General features: G+C 35.4%; 12 non-coding genes across 12 annotated transcripts; all 12 read right to left on the reverse strand.

The window, feature by feature from the left end:
* Positions 1-2265: 2265 nt before the first annotated feature.
* LOC145997608 (U5 spliceosomal RNA) lies at positions 2266-2383 on the reverse strand. Its single transcript, XR_014443008.1, has one exon. It is a non-coding gene; the product is annotated as a U5 spliceosomal RNA (small nuclear RNA).
* Positions 2384-3950: 1567 nt separating this feature from the next.
* On the reverse strand, positions 3951-4068 carry LOC145997676 (U5 spliceosomal RNA). Its single transcript, XR_014443072.1, has one exon. It is a non-coding gene; the product is annotated as a U5 spliceosomal RNA (small nuclear RNA).
* Positions 4069-5635: 1567 nt separating this feature from the next.
* Positions 5636-5753, reverse strand: LOC145997749 (U5 spliceosomal RNA). The gene has a single exon (XR_014443143.1). It is a non-coding gene; the product is annotated as a U5 spliceosomal RNA (small nuclear RNA).
* A 1563-nt stretch (positions 5754-7316) lies between these two features.
* Positions 7317-7434, reverse strand: LOC145997609 (U5 spliceosomal RNA). The gene has a single exon (XR_014443009.1). It is a non-coding gene; the product is annotated as a U5 spliceosomal RNA (small nuclear RNA).
* A 1565-nt stretch (positions 7435-8999) lies between these two features.
* LOC145997677 (U5 spliceosomal RNA) lies at positions 9000-9117 on the reverse strand. Its single transcript, XR_014443073.1, has one exon. It is a non-coding gene; the product is annotated as a U5 spliceosomal RNA (small nuclear RNA).
* Positions 9118-10684: 1567 nt separating this feature from the next.
* LOC145997750 (U5 spliceosomal RNA) lies at positions 10685-10802 on the reverse strand. Its single transcript, XR_014443144.1, has one exon. It is a non-coding gene; the product is annotated as a U5 spliceosomal RNA (small nuclear RNA).
* Positions 10803-12365: 1563 nt separating this feature from the next.
* Positions 12366-12483, reverse strand: LOC145997612 (U5 spliceosomal RNA). The gene has a single exon (XR_014443012.1). It is a non-coding gene; the product is annotated as a U5 spliceosomal RNA (small nuclear RNA).
* Positions 12484-14048: 1565 nt separating this feature from the next.
* LOC145997613 (U5 spliceosomal RNA) lies at positions 14049-14166 on the reverse strand. Its single transcript, XR_014443013.1, has one exon. It is a non-coding gene; the product is annotated as a U5 spliceosomal RNA (small nuclear RNA).
* A 1564-nt stretch (positions 14167-15730) lies between these two features.
* On the reverse strand, positions 15731-15848 carry LOC145997614 (U5 spliceosomal RNA). The gene has a single exon (XR_014443014.1). It is a non-coding gene; the product is annotated as a U5 spliceosomal RNA (small nuclear RNA).
* Positions 15849-18819: 2971 nt separating this feature from the next.
* LOC145997615 (U5 spliceosomal RNA) lies at positions 18820-18937 on the reverse strand. The gene has a single exon (XR_014443015.1). It is a non-coding gene; the product is annotated as a U5 spliceosomal RNA (small nuclear RNA).
* Positions 18938-20500: 1563 nt separating this feature from the next.
* LOC145997503 (U5 spliceosomal RNA) lies at positions 20501-20618 on the reverse strand. Its single transcript, XR_014442907.1, has one exon. It is a non-coding gene; the product is annotated as a U5 spliceosomal RNA (small nuclear RNA).
* Positions 20619-22182: 1564 nt separating this feature from the next.
* On the reverse strand, positions 22183-22300 carry LOC145997616 (U5 spliceosomal RNA). Its single transcript, XR_014443016.1, has one exon. It is a non-coding gene; the product is annotated as a U5 spliceosomal RNA (small nuclear RNA).
* Between the last annotated feature and the right edge of the window lie 555 nt (positions 22301-22855).

Raw genomic sequence — 22855 nt, forward strand, 5'->3', positions numbered from 1 at the left:
TGGAAAATTTGTGTTCTTTTTTTTGTTTTAACATGCTTTTAATGTTGATTTGTCGAAAAGGATATATTTTTTTTTAAAAAACAAAACTTTTATACAAAATGCCAAGATGACATTTTTTTAAGAATAATGAAAAATAATGTATCTGTAGAACATCCAAGGATTGATTGTGTTCATATTACAAGCAAACGCTTGACTAACTTCTTAAAATACACATTTATGTTAGTCTTAAATCTCTCCTGTACGCTGTTCGAGAAACTCGAACTAATCCACAGTTTCCAGGCCTCACTGAGTCCAAGTGGTAGCTTCTGATTAATTATCATCGTGAATGGATCTAAATCTTAAACATCTGCATAAATCATAGCCAAGAATTTTAAACGTGGCCCACGGTATTCATCACCATATGTGTGTTATTTGATGTACATTTTGAACCACTGAGCTGATTCTAATGCACAATAAAGAGAATGATACTCATTTAAAGAAAACGCGTAGTTACAAAACACACAAATAATCACAAACTATCAAACGTCAAGTATCAAAATTTGTTTTAAACAAATCTGAAAAGAAACATGTTTCAAACGCTTTGTTTAAACATTTGAAATAAACAAAGAAATATGTTTTAAACGGAGAAAACATATTGTTTAAAACACTTTGTTTTGATCATGCTAACTCTGTTTCCATACAATCCTCCCTGTGAAGTCATTTCCATGTTCGGCTTCGTTGTGAAATGACAAGAGCATTTGGAAATTTAGCAGCAAGCGCTAACGTGTAGGTTCCGTTGGAAATTGCTGTTTTACTTGCTGAAACATAAAACCTCGTTTTGTGTGATTTTCGTTTCTTAAAACGAGAGAATAAGGATATAAATCCGTGCCGATTTCTAATTTGCGTCATGTGCACGGACCAACGTACACAAATGATAAACCGACAGCAAATTCTGCCATCTCTCGGCCACCATTTCAACTAGTGGGAACTTGTATTTTGGCAACAAATTCCATTTCACGAAGATTTTTCAGTTTACCTGTTCTCATATACAAGACGATTACACTTTCGGGTTTCTCCCACAGGCATGCTTAATAATGTTTCGTAAAGAAACCAAACCGAAGCAAGAAATAAAATTACCGCAGTTATTTCGGTTGTGACGGGTCACTTTCATGTCATGCGATTCTTGCACGTATATATGTAATGATGGAATCTCGAAATTTAGTATAGATTGAGCAATAGCCATGAATATAAAACAAGATAGTTCCGTGGAAATTACTTAACGTAATAATTCTCGGCATCAAAGCAAGTTACATTTCGACAATTGTAAATAAGAGAGAAAGAAATAGGTAAAAGGAATTTTGTGTTCCAAAATTTCCTATCATACGCTAACGACTTCCTTTTCACAATGTTACTTCCATACAGGGTTGGCAAATTTGTGTTCTTTTGTTTGTTTTAACATGCTTTTAATGTTGATTTGTCGAAAAGGATATATATTTTTTAAAAAATAAAACTTTTAAACAAAATGCCAAGATGACATTTTTTTTAAGAATAATGCAAAATAATGTATCTGTAGAACATCCAAGGATTGATTGTGTTCATATTACAAGCAAACGCTTGACTAACTTCTTAAAATACACATTTATGTTAGTCTTAAATCTCGCCTGTACGCTGTTCGAGAAGCTCCAACTAATCCACAGTTTCCAGGCCCCACTGAGTCCAAGTGGTAGCTTCTGATTAATTATCATCGTGAATGGATCTAAATCTTAAACATCTGCATAAGTCATAGCCATGAATTTTGAACGTGGCCCACGGTATTCATCACCATATGTGTGTTATTTGATGTACATTTTGAACCACTGAGCAGATTCTAATGCACAATAAAGAGAATGACACACATTTAAAGAACACGCGTAGTTACAAAACACACAAATAATCACAAACTATCAAACGTCAAGTATCAGAATGTGTTTTAAACAAATCTGAAAAGAAACATGTTTCAAACGCTTTGTTTAAACATTTGAAATAAACAAAGAAATATGTTTTAAACGGAGAAAACATATTGTTTAAATCACTTTGTTTTGATCATGCTAACTCTGTTTCCATACAATCCTCCCTGTGAAGTCATTTCCATGTTCGGCTTCGTTGTGAAATGACAAGAGCATTTGGAAATTTAGCAGGAAGCGCCCATACAGATCCTCCTGCCTGCAAATTTCAGAAGGTGAGAGATTATCAAGCTGAGCAAGAGCACACATTTCCACCTACAGTTTTCGTTGTGTTTGCTAATCGGGCTCAGTTTGTACCAAGCCTTTATAAAAAATAATAATAGACTCGTTTGTTGTTCCCCTCCACGGAAATCTTTAGTAAAAGGCGAAAGATTTTTGCGTATGAAGGGAAACCAGAGTTGTTTCCAGGCCACCAATTTTTCCTAGCCTATGTTGCAGTTCAATTCACTGCTCATGGGAACGTGTAGGTTCCGTAGGAAATTGCTGTTTTACTTGTTGAAATATAAAACCTCGTTTTGTGTGATATTCGTTTCTTAAAACGAGAAAATAAGGATATAAATCCGTGCCGATTTCTAATTTGCGTCATGTGCACGGAGCAACGTACACAAATGATAAACCGACAGCAAATTCTGCCATCTCTCGGCCACCATTTCAACTAGTGGGAACTTGTACTTTGGCAACACATTCCATTTCACGAGGAATTTTCAGTTTACCTGTTCTCATATGCAACACGATTACACTTTCGGGTTTCTCCCACAGGCATGCTTAATAATGTTTCGTAAAGAAACCACACCGAAGCAAGAAAGAAAATTACCGCAGTTATTTCGGTTATGACGGGTCACTTTCATGTCATGCGATTCTTGCACGTATATATGTAGTGATGGAATCTCGAAATTTACTATAGATTGGGTAAAATAGCCATGAATATAAAACAAGATAGTTCCGTGGAAATTACTTAACGTAATAATTCTCGGCATCAAAGCAAGTTACATTTCGACAATTGTAAATTAGAGAGAAAGAAATAAGTAAAAGGAATTTTGTGTTCCAAAATTTCCTATCATACGCTAACGACTCCTTTTTCACAATGTTACTTCCATACAGGGTTGGCAAATTTGTGTTCTTTTGTTTGTTTTAACATGCTTTTAATGTTGATTTGTCGAAAAGGATATATTTTTTTTTTAAAAAAAATAAAACTTTTAAACAAAATGCCAAGATGACATTTTTTTAAGAATAATGAAAAATAATGTATCTGTAGAATATCCAAGGATTAATTGTGTTCATATTACAAGCAAACGCTTGACTAACTTCTTAAAATACACATTTATGTTAGTCTTAAATCTCGCCTGTACGCTGTTCGAGAAGCTCCAACTAATCCACAGTTTCCAGGCCCCACTGAGTCCAAGTGGTAGCTTCTGATTAATTATCATCGTGAATGGATCTAAATCTTAAACATCTGCATAAGTCATAGCCATGAATTTTGAACGTGGCCCACGGTATTCATCACCATATGTGTGTTATTTGATGTACATTTTGAACCACTGAGCAGATTCTAATGCACAATAAAGAGAATGACACACATTTAAAGAACACGCGTAGTTACAAAACACACAAATAATCACCAACTATCAAACGTCAAGTATCAGAATGTGTTTTAAACAAATCTGAAAAGAAACATGTTTCAAACGCTTTGTTTAAACATTTGAAATAAACAAAGAAATATGTTTTAAACGGAGAAAACATATTGTTTAAAACACTTTGTTTTGATCATGCTAACTCTGTTTCCATACAATCCTCCCTGTGAAGTCATTTCCATGTTCGGCTTCGTTGTGAAATGACAAGAGCATTTGGAAATTTAGCAGGAAGCGCCCATACAGATCCTCCTGCCTGCAAATTTCAGAAGGTGAGAGATTAGCAAGCTGAGCAAGAGCACACATTTCCACCTACAGTTTTCGTTGTGTTTGCTAATCGGGCTCAGTTTGTACCAGGCCTTTATAAAAAATAATAATAGACTCGTTTGTTGTTCCCCTCCACGGAAATCTTTAGTAAAAGGCGAAAGATTTTTGCGTATGAAGGGAAACCAGAGTTGTTTCCAGGCCACCAATTTTTCCTAGCCTATGTTGCAGTTCAATTTACTGCTCATGGGAACGTGTAGGTTCCGTAGGAAATTGCTGTTTTACTTGTTGAAATATAAAACCTCGTTTTGTGTGATATTCGTTTCTTAAAACGAGAAAATAAGGATATAAATCCGTGCCGATTTCTAAAATGCGTCATGTGCACGGACCAACGTACACAAATGATAAACCGACAGCAAATTCTGCCATCTCTCGGCCACCATTTCAACTAGTGGGAACTTGTACTTTGGCAACACATTCCATTTCACGAGGAATTTTCAGTTTACCTGTTCTCATATGCAACACGATTACACTTTCGGGTTTCTCCCACAGGCATGCTTAATAATGTTTCGTAAAGAAACCACACCGAAGCTAGAAAGAAAATTACCGCAGTTATTTCGGTTATGACGGGTCACTTTCATGTCATGCGATTCTTGCACGTATATATGTAGTGATGGAATCTCGAAATTTACTATAGATTGGGTAAAATAGCCATGAATATAAAACAAGATAGTTCCGTGGAAATTACTTAACGTAATAATTCTCGGCATCAAAGCAAGTTACATTTCGACAATTGTAAATTAGAGAGAAAGAAATAAGTAAAAGGAATTTTGTGTTCCAAAATTTCCTATCATACGCTAACGACTCCTTTTTCACAATGTTACTTCCATACAGGGTTGGCAAATTTGTGTTCTTTTGTTTGTTTTAACATGCTTTTAATGTTGATTTGTCGAAAAGGATATATTTTTTTTTTAAAAAAAATAAAACTTTTAAACAAAATGCCAAGATGACATTTTTTTAAGAATAATGAAAAATAATGTATCTGTAGAATATCCAAGGATTAATTGTGTTCATATTACAAGCAAACGCTTGACTAACTTCTTAAAATACACATTTATGTTAGTCTTAAATCTCGCCTGTACGCTGTTCGAGAAGCTCCAACTAATCCACAGTTTCCAGGCCCCACTGAGTCCAAGTGGTAGCTTCTGATTAATTATCATCGTGAATGGATATAAATCTTAAACATCTGCATAAATCATAGCCATGAATTTTAAACGTGGCCCACGGTATTCATCACCTTATATGTGTTATTTGATGTACATTTCGAACCACTGAGCTGATTCTAATGCACAATAAAGAGAATGATACTCATTTAAAGAAAACGCGTAGTTACAAAACACACAAATAATCACAAACTATCAAACGTCAAGTATCAAAATGTGTTTTAAACAAATCTGAAAAGAAACATGTTTCAAACGCTTTGTTTAAACATTTGAAATAAACAAAGAAATATGTTTTAAACGGAGAAAACATATTGTTTAAAACACTTTGTTTTGATCATGCTAACTCTGTTTCCATACAATCCTCCCTGTGAAGTCATTTCCATGTTCGGCTTCGTTGTGAAATGACAAGAGCATTTGGAAATTTAGCAGCAAGCGCCCATACAGATCCTCCTGCCTGCAAATTTCAGAAGGTGAGAGATTATCAAGCTGAGCAAGAGCACACATTTCCACCTACAGTTTTCGTTGTGTTTGCTAATCGGGCTCAGTTTGTACCAAGCCTTTATAAAAAATAATAATAGACTCGTTTGTTGTTCCCCTCCACGGAAATCTTTAGTAAAAGGCGAGAGATTTTTGCGTATGAAGGGAAACCAGAGTTGTTTCCAGGCCACCAATTTTTCCTAGCCTATGTTGCAGTTCAATTCACTGCTCATGGGAACGTGTAGGTTCCGTAGGAAATCGCTGTTTTACTTGTTGAAATATAAAACCTCGTTTTGTGTGATTTTCGTTTCTTAAAACGAGAAAATAAGGATATAAATCCGTGCCGATTTCTAATTTGCGTCATGTGCACGGACCAACGTACACAAATGATAAACCGACAGCAAATTCTGCCATCTCTCGGCCACCATTTCAACTAGTGGGAACTTGTACTTTGGCAACACATTCCATTTCACGAAGAATTTTCAGTTTACCTGTTCTCATATGCAACACGATTACACTTTCGGGTTTCTCCCACAGGCATGCTTAATAATGTTTCGTAAAGAAACCACACCGAAGCAGGAAAGAAAATTACCGCAGTTATTTCGGTTATGACGGGTCACTTTCATGTCGTGCGATTCTTGCACGTATATATGTAGTGATGGAATCTCGAAATTTAGTATAGATTGGGCAATAGCCATGAATATAAAACAAGATAGTTCCGTGGAAATTACTTAACGTAATAATTCTCGGCATCAAAGCAAGTTACATTTCGACAATTGTAAATTAGAGAGAAAGAAATAAGTAAAAGGAATTTTGTGTTCCAAAATTTCCTATCATACGCTAACGACTTCTTTTTCACAATGTTACTTCCATACAGGGTTGGCAAATTTGTGTTCTTTTGTTTGTTTTAACATGCTTTTAATGTTGATTTGTCGAAAAGGATATATTTTTTTTAAAAAAAATAAAACTTTTAAACAAAATGCCAAGATGACATTTTTTTAAGAATAATGAAAAATAATGTATCTGTAGAACATCCAAGGATTGATTGTGTTCATATTACAAGCAAACGCTTGACTAACTTCTTAAAATACACATTTATGTTAGTCTTAAATCTCGCCTGTACGCTGTTCGAGAAGCTCCAACTAATCCACAGTTTCCAGGCCCCACTGAGTCCAAGTGGTAGCTTCTGATTAATTATCATCGTGAATGGATCTAAATCTTAAACATCTGCATAAGTCATAGCCATGAATTTTGAACGTGGCCCACGGTATTCATCACCATATGTGTGTTATTTGATGTACATTTTGAACCACTGAGCAGATTCTAATGCACAATAAAGAGAATGACACACATTTAAAGAACACGCGTAGTTACAAAACACACAAATAATCACAAACTATCAAACGTCAAGTATCAGAATGTGTTTTAAACAAATCTGAAAAGAAACATGTTTCAAACGCTTTGTTTAAACATTTGAAATAAACAAAGAAATATGTTTTAAACGGAGAAAACATATTGTTTAAATCACTTTGTTTTGATCATGCTAACTCTGTTTCCATACAATCCTCCCTGTGAAGTCATTTCCATGTTCGGCTTCGTTGTGAAATGACAAGAGCATTTGGAAATTTAGCAGGAAGCGCCCATACAGATCCTCCTGCCTGCAAATTTCAGAAGGTGAGAGATTAGCAAGCTGAGCAAGAGCACACATTTCCACCTACAGTTTTCGTTGTGTTTGCTAATCGGGCTCAGTTTGTACCAAGCCTTTATAAAAAATAATAATAGACTCGTTTGTTGTTCCCCTCCACGGAAATCTTTAGTAAAAGGCGAAAGATTTTTGCGTATGAAGGGAAACCAGAGTTGTTTCCAGGCCACCAATTTTTCCTAGCCTATGTTGCAGTTCAATTCACTGCTCATGGGAACGTGTAGGTTCCGTAGGAAATTGCTGTTTTACTTGTTGAAATATAAAACCTCGTTTTGTGTGATATTCGTTTCTTAAAACGAGAAAATAAGGATATAAATCCGTGCCGATTTCTAAAATGCGTCATGTGCACGGACCAACGTACACAAATGATAAACCGACAGCAAATTCTGCCATCTCTCGGCCACCATTTCAACTAGTGGGAACTTGTACTTTGGCAACACATTCCATTTCACGAGGAATTTTCAGTTTACCTGTTCTCATATGCAACACGATTACACTTTCGGGTTTCTCCCACAGGCATGCTTAATAATGTTTCGTAAAGAAACCACACCGAAGCAAGAAAGAAAATTACCGCAGTTATTTCGGTTATGACGGGTCACTTTCATGTCATGCGATTCTTGCACGTATATATGTAGTGATGGAATCTCGAAATTTACTATAGATTGGGTAAAATAGCCATGAATATAAAACAAGATAGTTCCGTGGAAATTACTTAACGTAATAATTCTCGGCATCAAAGCAATTTACATTTCGACAATTGTAAATTAGAGAGAAAGAAATAAGTAAAAGGAATTTTGTGTTCCAAAATTTCCTATCATACGCTAACGACTCCTTTTTCACAATGTTACTTCCATACAGGGTTGGCAAATTTGTGTTCTTTTGTTTGTTTTAACATGCTTTTAATGTTGATTTGTCGAAAAGGATATATTTTTTTTTAAAAAAATAAAACTTTTAAACAAAATGCCAAGATGACATTTTTTTAAGAATAATGAAAAATAATGTATCTGTAGAATATCCAAGGATTAATTGTGTTCATATTACAAGCAAACGCTTGACTAACTTCTTAAAATACACATTTATGTTAGTCTTAAATCTCGCCTGTACGCTGTTCGAGAAGCTCCAACTAATCCACAGTTTCCAGGCCCCACTGAGTCCAAGTGGTAGCTTCTGATTAATTATCATCGTGAATGGATATAAATCTTAAACATCTGCATAAATCATAGCCATGAATTTTAAACGTGGCCCACGGTATTCATCACCTTATGTGTGTTATTTGATGTACATTTCGAACCACTGAGCTGATTCTAATGCACAATAAAGAGAATGATACTCATTTAAAGAAAACGCGTAGTTACAAAACACACAAATAATCACAAACTATCAAACGTCAAGTATCAAAATGTGTTTTAAACAAATCTGAAAAGAAACATGTTTCAAACGCTTTGTTTAAACATTTGAAATAAACAAAGAAATATGTTTTAAACGGAGAAAACATATTGTTTAAAACACTTTGTTTTGATCATGCTAACTCTGTTTCCATACAATCCTCCCTGTGAAGTCATTTCCATGTTCGGCTTCGTTGTGAAATGACAAGAGCATTTGGAAATTTAGCAGGAAGCGCCCATACAGATCCTCCTGCCTGCAAATTTCAGAAGGTGAGAGATTAGCAAGCTGAGCAAGAGCACACATTTCCACCTACAGTTTTCGTTGTGTTTGCTAATCGGGCTCAGTTTGTACCAGGCCTTTATAAAAAATAATAATAGACTCGTTTGTTGTTCCCCTCCACGGAAATCTTTAGTAAAAGGCGAAAGATTTTTGCGTATGAAGGGAAACCAGAGTTGTTTCCAGGCCACCAATTTTTCCTAGCCTATGTTGCAGTTCAATTTACTGCTCATGGGAACGTGTAGGTTCCGTAGGAAATTGCTGTTTTACTTGTTGAAATATAAAACCTCGTTTTGTGTGATATTCGTTTCTTAAAACGAGAAAATAAGGATATAAATCCGTGCCGATTTCTAAAATGCGTCATGTGCACGGACCAACGTACACAAATGATAAACCGACAGCAAATTCTGCCATCTCTCGGCCACCATTTCAACTAGTGGGAACTTGTACTTTGGCAACACATTCCATTTCACGAGGAATTTTCAGTTTACCTGTTCTCATATGCAACACGATTACACTTTCGGGTTTCTCCCACAGGCATGCTTAATAATGTTTCGTAAAGAAACCACACCGAAGCTAGAAAGAAAATTACCGCAGTTATTTCGGTTATGACGGGTCACTTTCATGTCATGCGATTCTTGCACGTATATATGTAGTGATGGAATCTCGAAATTTACTATAGATTGGGTAAAATAGCCATGAATATAAAACAAGATAGTTCCGTGGAAATTACTTAACGTAATAATTCTCGGCATCAAAGCAAGTTACATTTCGACAATTGTAAATTAGAGAGAAAGAAATAAGTAAAAGGAATTTTGTGTTCCAAAATTTCCTATCATACGCTAACGACTCCTTTTTCACAATGTTACTTCCATACAGGGTTGGCAAATTTGTGTTCTTTTGTTTGTTTTAACATGCTTTTAATGTTGATTTGTCGAAAAGGATATATTTTTTTTTTAAAAAAAATAAAACTTTTAAACAAAATGCCAAGATGACATTTTTTTAAGAATAATGAAAAATAATGTATCTGTAGAATATCCAAGGATTAATTGTGTTCATATTACAAGCAAACGCTTGACTAACTTCTTAAAATACACATTTATGTTAGTCTTAAATCTCGCCTGTACGCTGTTCGAGAAGCTCCAACTAATCCACAGTTTCCAGGCCCCACTGAGTCCAAGTGGTAGCTTCTGATTAATTATCATCGTGAATGGATATAAATCTTAAACATCTGCATAAATCATAGCCATGAATTTTAAACGTGGCCCACGGTATTCATCACCTTATATGTGTTATTTGATGTACATTTCGAACCACTGAGCTGATTCTAATGCACAATAAAGAGAATGATACTCATTTAAAGAAAACGCGTAGTTACAAAACACACAAATAATCACAAACTATCAAACGTCAAGTATCAAAATGTGTTTTAAACAAATCTGAAAAGAAACATGTTTCAAACGCTTTGTTTAAACATTTGAAATAAACAAAGAAATATGTTTTAAACGGAGAAAACATATTGTTTAAAACACTTTGTTTTGATCATGCTAACTCTGTTTCCATACAATCCTCCCTGTGAAGTCATTTCCATGTTCGGCTTCGTTGTGAAATGACAAGAGCATTTGGAAATTTAGCAGCAAGCGCCCATACAGATCCTCCTGCCTGCAAATTTCAGAAGGTGAGAGATTATCAAGCTGAGCAAGAGCACACATTTCCACCTACAGTTTTCGTTGTGTTTGCTAATCGGGCTCAGTTTGTACCAAGCCTTTATAAAAAATAATAATAGACTCGTTTGTTGTTCCCCTCCACGGAAATCTTTAGTAAAAGGCGAGAGATTTTTGCGTATGAAGGGAAACCAGAGTTGTTTCCAGGCCACCAATTTTTCCTAGCCTATGTTGCAGTTCAATTCACTGCTCATGGGAACGTGTAGGTTCCGTAGGAAATCGCTGTTTTACTTGTTGAAATATAAAACCTCGTTTTGTGTGATTTTCGTTTCTTAAAACGAGAAAATAAGGATATAAATCCGTGCCGATTTCTAATTTGCGTCATGTGCACGGACCAACGTACACAAATGATAAACCGACAGCAAATTCTGCCATCTCTCGGCCACCATTTCAACTAGTGGGAACTTGTACTTTGGCAACACATTCCATTTCACGAAGAATTTTCAGTTTACCTGTTCTCATATGCAACACGATTACACTTTCGGGTTTCTCCCACAGGCATGCTTAATAATGTTTCGTAAAGAAACCACACCGAAGCAGGAAAGAAAATTACCGCAGTTATTTCGGTTATGACGGGTCACTTTCATGTCGTGCGATTCTTGCACGTATATATGTAGTGATGGAATCTCGAAATTTAGTATAGATTGGGCAATAGCCATGAATATAAAACAAGATAGTTCCGTGGAAATTACTTAACGTAATAATTCTCGGCATCAAAGCAAGTTACATTTCGACAATTGTAAATTAGAGAGAAAGAAATAAGTAAAAGGAATTTTGTGTTCCAAAATTTCCTATCATACGCTAACGACTTCTTTTTCACAATGTTACTTCCATACAGGGTTGGCAAATTTGTGTTCTTTTGTTTGTTTTAACATGCTTTTAATGTTGATTTGTCGAAAAGGATATATTTTTTTTAAAAAAAATAAAACTTTTAAACAAAATGCCAAGATGACATTTTTTTAAGAATAATGAAAAATAATGTATCTGTAGAACATCCAAGGATTGATTGTGTTCATATTACAAGCAAACGCTTGACTAACTTCTTAAAATACACATTTATGTTAGTCTTAAATCTCGCCTGTACGCTGTTCGAGAAGCTCCAACTAATCCACAGTTTCCAGGCCCCACTGAGTCCAAGTGGTAGCTTCTGATTAATTATCATCGTGAATGGATCTAAATCTTAAACATCTGCATAAGTCATAGCCATGAATTTTGAACGTGGCCCACGGTATTCATCACCATATGTGTGTTATTTGATGTACATTTTGAACCACTGAGCAGATTCTAATGCACAATAAAGAGAATGACACACATTTAAAGAACACGCGTAGTTACAAAACACACAAATAATCACAAACTATCAAACGTCAAGTATCAGAATGTGTTTTAAACAAATCTGAAAAGAAACATGTTTCAAACGCTTTGTTTAAACATTTGAAATAAACAAAGAAATATGTTTTAAACGGAGAAAACATATTGTTTAAATCACTTTGTTTTGATCATGCTAACTCTGTTTCCATACAATCCTCCCTGTGAAGTCATTTCCATGTTCGGCTTCGTTGTGAAATGACAAGAGCATTTGGAAATTTAGCAGGAAGCGCCCATACAGATCCTCCTGCCTGCAAATTTCAGAAGGTGAGAGATTAGCAAGCTGAGCAAGAGCACACATTTCCACCTACAGTTTTCGTTGTGTTTGCTAATCGGGCTCAGTTTGTACCAAGCCTTTATAAAAAATAATAATAGACTCGTTTGTTGTTCCCCTCCACGGAAATCTTTAGTAAAAGGCGAAAGATTTTTGCGTATGAAGGGAAACCAGAGTTGTTTCCAGGCCACCAATTTTTCCTAGCCTATGTTGCAGTTCAATTCACTGCTCATGGGAACGTGTAGGTTCCGTAGGAAATTGCTGTTTTACTTGTTGAAATATAAAACCTCGTTTTGTGTGATATTCGTTTCTTAAAACGAGAAAATAAGGATATAAATCCGTGCCGATTTCTAAAATGCGTCATGTGCACGGACCAACGTACACAAATGATAAACCGACAGCAAATTCTGCCATCTCTCGGCCACCATTTCAACTAGTGGGAACTTGTACTTTGGCAACACATTCCATTTCACGAGGAATTTTCAGTTTACCTGTTCTCATATGCAACACGATTACACTTTCGGGTTTCTCCCACAGGCATGCTTAATAATGTTTCGTAAAGAAACCACACCGAAGCAAGAAAGAAAATTACCGCAGTTATTTCGGTTATGACGGGTCACTTTCATGTCATGCGATTCTTGCACGTATATATGTAGTGATGGAATCTCGAAATTTACTATAGATTGGGTAAAATAGCCATGAATATAAAACAAGATAGTTCCGTGGAAATTACTTAACGTAATAATTCTCGGCATCAAAGCAATTTACATTTCGACAATTGTAAATTAGAGAGAAAGAAATAAGTAAAAGGAATTTTGTGTTCCAAAATTTCCTATCATACGCTAACGACTCCTTTTTCACAATGTTACTTCCATACAGGGTTGGCAAATTTGTGTTCTTTTGTTTGTTTTAACATGCTTTTAATGTTGATTTGTCGAAAAGGATATATTTTTTTTTAAAAAAATAAAACTTTTAAACAAAATGCCAAGATGACATTTTTTTAAGAATAATGAAAAATAATGTATCTGTAGAATATCCAAGGATTAATTGTGTTCATATTACAAGCAAACGCTTGACTAACTTCTTAAAATACACATTTATGTTAGTCTTAAATCTCGCCTGTACGCTGTTCGAGAAGCTCCAACTAATCCACAGTTTCCAGGCCCCACTGAGTCCAAGTGGTAGCTTCTGATTAATTATCATCGTGAATGGATATAAATCTTAAACATCTGCATAAATCATAGCCATGAATTTTAAACGTGGCCCACGGTATTCATCACCTTATGTGTGTTATTTGATGTACATTTCGAACCACTGAGCTGATTCTAATGCACAATAAAGAGAATGATACTCATTTAAAGAAAACGCGTAGTTACAAAACACACAAATAATCACAAACTATCAAACGTCAAGTATCAAAATGTGTTTTAAACAAATCTGAAAAGAAACATGTTTCAAACGCTTTGTTTAAACATTTGAAATAAACAAAGAAATATGTTTTAAACGGAGAAAACATATTGTTTAAAACACTTTGTTTTGATCATGCTAACTCTGTTTCCATACAATCCTCCCTGTGAAGTCATTTCCATGTTCGGCTTCGTTGTGAAATGACAAGAGCATTTGGAAATTTAGCAGGAAGGGCCCATACAGATCCTCCTGCCTGCAAATTTCAGAAGGTGAGAGATTATCAAGCTGAGCAAGAGCACACATTTCCACCTACAGTTTTCGTTGTGTTTGCTAATCGGGCTCAGTTTGTACCAAGCCTTTATAAAAAATAATAATAGACTCGTTTGTTGTTCCCCTCCACGGAAATCTTTAGTAAAAGGCGAAAGATTTTTGCGTATGAAGGGAAACCAGAGTTGTTTCCAGGCCACCAATTTTTCCTAGCCTATGTTGCAGTTCAATTCACTGCTCATGGGAACGTGTAGGTTCCGTAGGAAATCGCTGTTTTACTTGTTGAAATATAAAACCTCGTTTTGTGTGATTTTCGTTTCTTAAAACGAGAAAATAAGGATATAAATCCGTGCCGATTTCTAATTTGCGTCATGTGCACGGACCAACGTACACAAATGATAAACCGACAGCAAATTCTGCCATCTCTCGGCCACCATTTCAACTAGTGGGAACTTGTACTTTGGCAACACATTCCATTTCACGAAGAATTTTCAGTTTACCTGTTCTCATATGCAACACGATTACACTTTCGGGTTTCTCCCACAGGCATGCTTAATAATGTTTCGTAAAGAAACCACACCGAAGCAGGAAAGAAAATTACCGTAGTTATTTCGGTTATGACGGGTCACTTTCATGTCGTGCGATTCTTGCACGTATATATGTAGTGATGGAATCTCGAAATTTAGTATAGATTGGGCAATAGCCATGAATATAAAACAAGATAGTTCCGTGGAAATTACTTAACGTAATAATTCTCGGCATCAAAGCAAGTTACATTTCGACAATTGTAAATTGGAGAGAAAGAAATAAGTAAAAGGAATTTTGTGTTCCAAAATTTCCTTTCATACGCTAACGACTTGTTTTTCACAATGTTACTTCCATACAGGGTTGGCAAATTTGTGTTCTTTTGTTTGTTTTAACATGCTTTTAATGTTGATTTGTCGAAAAGGATATATTTTTTTTTTAAAAAATAAAACTTTTAAACAAAATGCCAAGATGACAATTTTTTAAGAATAATGAAAAATAATGTATCTGTTGAATATCCAAGGATTGATTGTGTTCATATTACAAGCAAACGCTTGACTAACTTCTTAAAATTCACATTTATGTTAGTCTTAAATCTCGCCTGTACGCTGTTCGAGAAGCTCCAACTAATCCACAGTTTCCAGGCCCCACTGAGTCCATGTGGTAGCTTCTGATTAATTATCATCGTGAATGGATCTAAATCTTAAACATCTCCATAAATCATAGCCAAGAATTTTAAACGTGGCCCACGGTATTCATCACCATATGTGTGTTATTTGATGTACATTTTGAACCACTGAGATGCATCTAATGCACAATAAAGAGAATGATACTCATTTAAAGAAAACGCGTAGTTACAAAACACACAAATAATCACAAACTATCAAACGTCAAGTATCAAAATTTGTTTTAAACAAATCTGAAAAGAAACATGTTTCAAACGCTTTGTTTAAACATTTGAAATAAACAAAGAAATATGTTTTAAACGGAGAAAACATATTGTTTAAAACACTTTGTTTTGATCATGCTAACTCTGTTTCCATACAATCCTCCCTGTGAAGTCATTTCCATGTTCGGCTTCGTTTGTGAAATGACAAGAGCATTTGGAAATTTAGCAGCAAGCGCCCATACAGATCCTCCTGCCTGCAAATTTCAGAAGGTGAGAGATTATTAGGCTGAGCAAGAGCACACATTTCCACCTACAGTTTTCGTTGTGTTTGCTAATCGGGCTCAGTTTGTACCAAGCCTTTATAAAAAATAATAATAGACTCGTTTGTTGTTCCCCTCCACGGAAATCTTTAGTAAAAGGCGAAAGATTTTTGCGTATGAAGGGAAACCAGAGTTGTTTCCAGGCCACCAATTTTTCCTAGCCTATGTTGCAGTTCTATTCACTGCTCATGGGAACGTGTAGGTTCCGTAGGAAATTGCTGTTTTACTTGCTGAAACATAAAACCTCGTTTTGTGTGATTTTCGTTTCTTAAAACGAGAGAATAAGGATATAAATCCGTGCCGATTTCTAATTTGCGTCATGTGCACGGAGCAACGTACACAAATGATAAACCGACAGCAAATTCTGCCATCTCTCGGCCACCATTTCAACTAGTGGGAACTTGTATTTTGGCAACAAATTCCATTTCACGAAGATTTTTCAGTTTATCTGTTCTCATATGCAACACGATTACACTTTCGGGTTTCTCCCACAGGCATGCTTAATAATGTTTCGTAAAGAAACCACACCGAAGCAAGAAAGAAAATTACCGCAGTTATTTCGGTTGTGACGGGTCACTTTCATGTCATGCGATTCTTGCACGTATATATGTAGTGATGGAATCTCGAAATTTACTATAGATTGGGAAATAGCCATGAATATAAAACAAGATAGTTCCGTGGAAATTACTTAACGTAATAATTCTCGGCATCAAAGCAAGTTACATTTCGACAATTGTAAATTAGAGAGAAAGAAATAAGTAAAAGGAATTTTGTGTTCCAAAATTTCCTATCGTACGCTAACGACTTCTTTTTCACAATGTTACTTCCATACAGGGTTGGCAAATTTGTGTTCTTTTGTTTGTTTTAACATGCTTTTAATGTTGATTTGTCGAAAAGGATATATTTTTTTTTAAAAAAAATAAAACTTTTAATCAAAATGCCAAGATGACAATTTTTTAAGAATAATGAAAAATAATGTATCTGTAGAACGTCCAAGGATTGATTGTGTTCATATTACAAGCAAACGCTTGACTAACTTCTTAAAAAACACATTTATGTTAGTCTTAAATCTCTCCTGTACGCTGTTCGAGAAGCTCGAACTAATACACAGTTTCCAGGCCTCACTGAGTCCAAGTGGTAGCTTCTGATTAATTATCATCGTGAATGGATCTAAATCTTAAACATCTGCATAAATCATAGCCAAGAATTTTAAACGTGGCCCACGGTATTCATCACCATATGTGTGTTATTTGATGTACATTTTGAACCACTGAGCTGATTCTAATGCACAATAAAGAGAATGATACTCATTTAAAGAAAACGCGTAGTTACAAAACACACAAATAATCACAAACTATCAAACGTCAAGTATCAAAATTTGTTTTAAACAAATCTGAACAGAAACATGTTTCAAACGCTTTGTTTAAACATTTGAAATAAACAAAGAAATATGTTTTAAACGGAGAAAACATATTGTTTAAAACACTTTGTTTTGATCATGCTAACTCTGTTTCCATACAATCCTCCCTGTGAAGTCATTTCCATGTTCGGCTTCGTTTGTGAAATGACAAGAGCATTTGGAAATTTAGCAGCAAGCGCTAACGTGTAGGTTCCGTTGGAAATTGCTGTTTTACTTGCTGAAACATAAAACCTCGTTTTGTGTGATTTTCGTTTCTTAAAACGAGAGAATAAGGATATAAATCCGTGCCGATTTCTAATTTGCGTCATGTGCACGGAGCAACGTACACAAATGATAAACCGACAGCAAATTCTGCCATCTCTCGGCCACCGTTTCAACTAGTGGGAACTTGTATTTTGGCAACAAATTCCATTTCACGAAGATTTTTCAGTTTATCTGTTCTCATATGCAACACGATTACACTTTCGGGTTTCTCCCACAGGCATGCTTAATAATGTTTCGTAAAGAAACCAAACCGAAGCAAGAAAGAAAATTACCGCAGTTATTTCGGTTGTGACGGGTCACTTTCATGTCATGCGATTCTTGCACGTATATATGTAGTGATGGAATCTCGAAATTTACTATAGATTGGGAAATAGCCATGAATATAAAACAAGATAGTTCCGTGGAAATTACTTAACGTAATAATTCTCGGCATCAAAGCAAGTTACATTTCGACAATTGTAAATTAGAGAGAAAGAAATAAGTAAAAGGAATTTTGTGTTCCAAAATTTCCTATCGTACGCTAACGACTTCTTTTTCACAATGTTACTTCCATACAGGGTTGGCAAATTTGTGTTCTTTTGTTTGTTTTAACATGCTTTTAATGTTGATTTGTCGAAAAGGATATATTTTTTTTAAAAAAAATAAAACTTTTAAACAAAATGCCAAGATGACAATTTTTTAAGAATAATGAAAAATAATGTATCTGTAGAACGTCCAAGGATTGATTGTGTTCATATTACAAGCAAACGCTTGACTAACTTCTTAAAATACACATTTATGTTAGTCTTAAATCTCTCCTGTACGCTGTTCGAGAAGCTCGAACTAATACACAGTTTCCAGGCCTCACTGAGTCCAAGTGGTAGCTTCTGATTAATTATCATCGTGAATGGATCTAAATCTTAAACATCTGCATAAATCATAGCCAAGAATTTTAAACGTGGCCCACGGTATTCATCACCATATGTGTGTTATTTGATGTACATTTTGAACCACTGAGATGCATCTAATGCACAATAAAGAGAATGATACTCATTTAAAGAAAACGCGTAGTTACAAAACACACAAATAATCACAAACTATCAAACGTCAAGTATCAAAATTTGTTTTAAACAAATCTGAAAAGAAACATGTTTCAAACGCTTTGTTTAAACATTTGAAATAAACAAAGAAATATGTTTTAAACGGAGAAAACATATTGTTTAAAACACTTTGTTTTGATCATGCTAACTCTGTTTCCATACAATCCTCCCTGTGAAGTCATTTCCATGTTCGGCTTCGTTTGTGAAATGACAAGAGCATTTGGAAATTTAGCAGCAAGCGCCCATACAGATCCTCCTGCCTGCAAATTTCAGAAGGTGAGAGATTATTAGGCTGAGCAAGAGCACACATTTCCACCTACAGTTTTCGTTGTGTTTGCTAATCGGGCTCAGTTTGTACCAAGCCTTTATAAAAAATAATAATAGACTCGTTTGTTGTTCCCCTCCACGGAAATCTTTAGTAAAAGGCGAAAGATTTTTGCGTATGAAGGGAAACCAGAGTTGTTTCCAGGCCACCAATTTTTCCTAGCCTATGTTGCAGTTCTATTCACTGCTCATGGGAACGTGTAGGTTCCGTAGGAAATTGCTGTTTTACTTGCTGAAACATAAAACCTCGTTTTGTGTGATTTTCGTTTCTTAAAACGAGAGAATAAGGATATAAATCCGTGCCGATTTCTAATTTGCGTCATGTGCACGGAGCAACGTACACAAATGATAAACCGACAGCAAATTCTGCCATCTCTCGGCCACCATTTCAACTAGTGGGAACTTGTATTTTGGCAACAAATTCCATTTCACGAAGATTTTTCAGTTTATCTGTTCTCATATGCAACACGATTACACTTTCGGGTTTCTCCCACAGGCATGCTTAATAATGTTTCGTAAAGAAACCAAACCGAAGCAAGAAAGAAAATTACCGCAGTTATTTCGGTTGTGACGGGTCACTTTCATGTCATGCGATTCTTGCACGTATATATGTAGTGATGGAATCTCGAAATTTACTATAGATTGGGAAATAGCCATGAATATAAAACAAGATAGTTCCGTGGAAATTACTTAACGTAATAATTCTCGGCATCAAAGCAAGTTACATTTCGACAATTGTAAATTAGAGAGAAAGAAATAAGTAAAAGGAATTTTGTGTTCCAAAATTTCCTATCGTACGCTAACGACTTCTTTTTCACAATGTTACTTCCATACAGGGTTGGCAAATTTGTGTTCTTTCGTTTGTTTTAACATGCTTTTAATGTTGATTTGTCGAAAAGGATATATTTTTTTAAAAAAAATAAAACTTTTAAACAAAATGCCAAGATGACAATTTTTTAAGAATAATGAAAAATAATGTATCTGTAGAACATCCAAGGATTGACTGTGTTCATATTACAAGCAAACGCTTGACTAACTTCTTAAAATACACATTTATGTTAGTCTTAAATCTCTCCTGTACGCTGTTCGAGAAGCTCGAACTAATCCACAGTTTCCAGGCCTCACTGAGTCCAAGTGGTAGCTTCTGATTAATTATCATCGTGAATGGATATAAATCTTAAACATCTGCATAAATCATAGCCATGAATTTTAAACGTGGCCCACGGTATTCATCACCATATGTGTGTTATTTGATGTACATTTTGAACCACTGAGCAGATTCTAATGCACAATAAAGAGAATGATACTCATTTAAAGAAAACGCGTAGTTACAAAACACACAAATAATCACAAACTATCAAACGTCAAGTATCAAAATTTGTTTTAAACAAATCTGAAAAGAAACATGTTTCAAACGCTTTGTTTAAACATTTGAAATAAACAAAGAAATATGTTTTAAACGGAGAAAACATATTGTTTAAAACACTTTGTTTTGATCATGCTAACTCTGTTTCCATACAATCCTCCCTGTGAAGTCATTTCCATGTTCGGCTTCGTTTGTGAAATGACAAGAGCATTTGGAAATTTAGCAGCAAGCGCCCATACAGATCCTCCTGCCTGCAAATTTCAGAAGGTGAGAGATTATCAAGCTGAGCAGGAGCACACATTTCCACCTACAGTTTTCGTTGTGTTTGCTAATCGGGCTCAGTTTGTACCAAGCCTTTATAAAAAATAATATTAGACTCGTTTGTTGTTCCCCTCCACGGAAATCTTTAGTAAAAGGCGAAAGATTTTTGCGTATGAAGGGAAACCAGAGTTGTTTCCAGGCCACCAATTTTTCCTAGCCTATGTTGCAGTTCTATTCACTGCTCATGGGAACGTGTAGGTTCCGTAGGAAATCGCTGTTTTACTTGTTGAAATATAAAACCTCGTTTTGTGTGATTTTCGTTTCTTAAAACGAGAAAATAAGGATATAAATCCGTGCCGATTTCTAATTTGCGTCATGTGCACGGACCAACGTACACAAATGATAAACCGACAGCAAATTCTGCCATCTCTCGGCCACCATTTCAACTAGTGGGAACTTGTACTTTGGCAACACATTCCATTTCACGAAGAATTTTCAGTTTACCTGTTCTCATATGCAACACGATTACACTTTCGGGTTTCTCCCACAGGCATGCTTAATAATGTTTCGTAAAGAAACCACACCGAAGCAGGAAAGAAAATTACCGCAGTTATTTCGGTTATGACGGGTCACTTTCATGTCGTGCGATTCTTGCACGTATATATGTAGTGATGGAATCTCGAAATTTAGTATAGATTGGGCAATAGCCATGAATATAAAACAAGATAGTTCCGTGGAAATTACTTAACGTAATAATTCTCGGCATCAAAGCAAGTTACATTTCGACAATTGTAAATTGGAGAGAAAGAAATAAGTAAAAGGAATTTTGTGTTCCAAAATTTCCTTTCATACGCTAACGACTTGTTTTTCACAATGTTACTTCCATACAGGGTTGGCAAATTTGTGTTCTTTTGTTTGTTTTAACATGCTTTTAATGTTGATTTGTCGAAAAGGATATATTTTTTTTTTAAAAAATAAAACTTTTAAACAAAATGCCAAGATGACAATTTTTTAAGAATAATGAAAAATAATGTATCTGTTGAATATCCAAGGATTGATTGTGTTCATATTACAAGCAAACGCTTGACTAACTTCTTAAAATTCACATTTATGTTAGTCTTAAATCTCGCCTGTACGCTGTTCGAGAAGCTCCAACTAATCCACAGTTTCCAGGCCCCACTGAGTCCATGTGGTAGCTTCTGATTAATTATCATCGTGAATGGATCTAAATCTTAAACATCTCCATAAATCATAGCCAAGAATTTTAAACGTGGCCCACGGTATTCATCACCATATGTGTGTTATTTGATGTACATTTTGAACCACTGAGATGCATCTAATGCACAATAAAGAGAATGATACTCATTTAAAGAAAACGCGTAGTTACAAAACACACAAATAATCACAAACTATCAAACGTCAAGTATCAAAATTTGTTTTAAACAAATCTGAAAAGAAACATGTTTCAAACGCTTTGTTTAAACATTTGAAATAAACAAAGAAATATGTTTTAAACGGAGAAAACATATTGTTTAAAACACTTTGTTTTGATCATGCTAACTCTGTTTCCATACAATCCTCCCTGTGAAGTCATTTCCATGTTCGGCTTCGTTTGTGAAATGACAAGAGCATTTGGAAATTTAGCAGCAAGCGCCCATACAGATCCTCCTGCCTGCAAATTTCAGAAGGTGAGAGATTATTAGGCTGAGCAAGAGCACACATTTCCACCTACAGTTTTCGTTGTGTTTGCTAATCGGGCTCAGTTTGTACCAAGCCTTTATAAAAAATAATAATAGACTCGTTTGTTGTTCCCCTCCACGGAAATCTTTAGTAAAAGGCGAAAGATTTTTGCGTATGAAGGGAAACCAGAGTTGTTTCCAGGCCACCAATTTTTCCTAGCCTATGTTGCAGTTCTATTCACTGCTCATGGGAACGTGTAGGTTCCGTAGGAAATTGCTGTTTTACTTGCTGAAACATAAAACCTCGTTTTGTGTGATTTTCGTTTCTTAAAACGAGAGAATAAGGATATAAATCCGTGCCGATTTCTAATTTGCGTCATGTGCACGGAGCAACGTACACAAATGATAAACCGACAGCAAATTCTGCCATCTCTCGGCCACCATTTCAACTAGTGGGAACTTGTATTTTGGCAACAAATTCCATTTCACGAAGATTTTTCAGTTTATCTGTTCTCATATGCAACACGATTACACTTTCGGGTTTCTCCCACAGGCATGCTTAATAATGTTTCGTAAAGAAACCACACCGAAGCAAGAAAGAAAATTACCGCAGTTATTTCGGTTGTGACGGGTCACTTTCATGTCATGCGATTCTTGCACGTATATATGTAGTGATGGAATCTCGAAATTTACTATAGATTGGGAAATAGCCATGAATATAAAACAAGATAGTTCCGTGGAAATTACTTA

This window comes from Lepisma saccharinum, chromosome 13 (genome assembly GCF_977018435.1).
Source record: "Lepisma saccharinum chromosome 13, izLepSacc3.1, whole genome shotgun sequence".
In the NCBI taxonomy this organism is placed as follows: Eukaryota; Metazoa; Arthropoda; class Insecta; order Zygentoma; family Lepismatidae; genus Lepisma; species Lepisma saccharinum.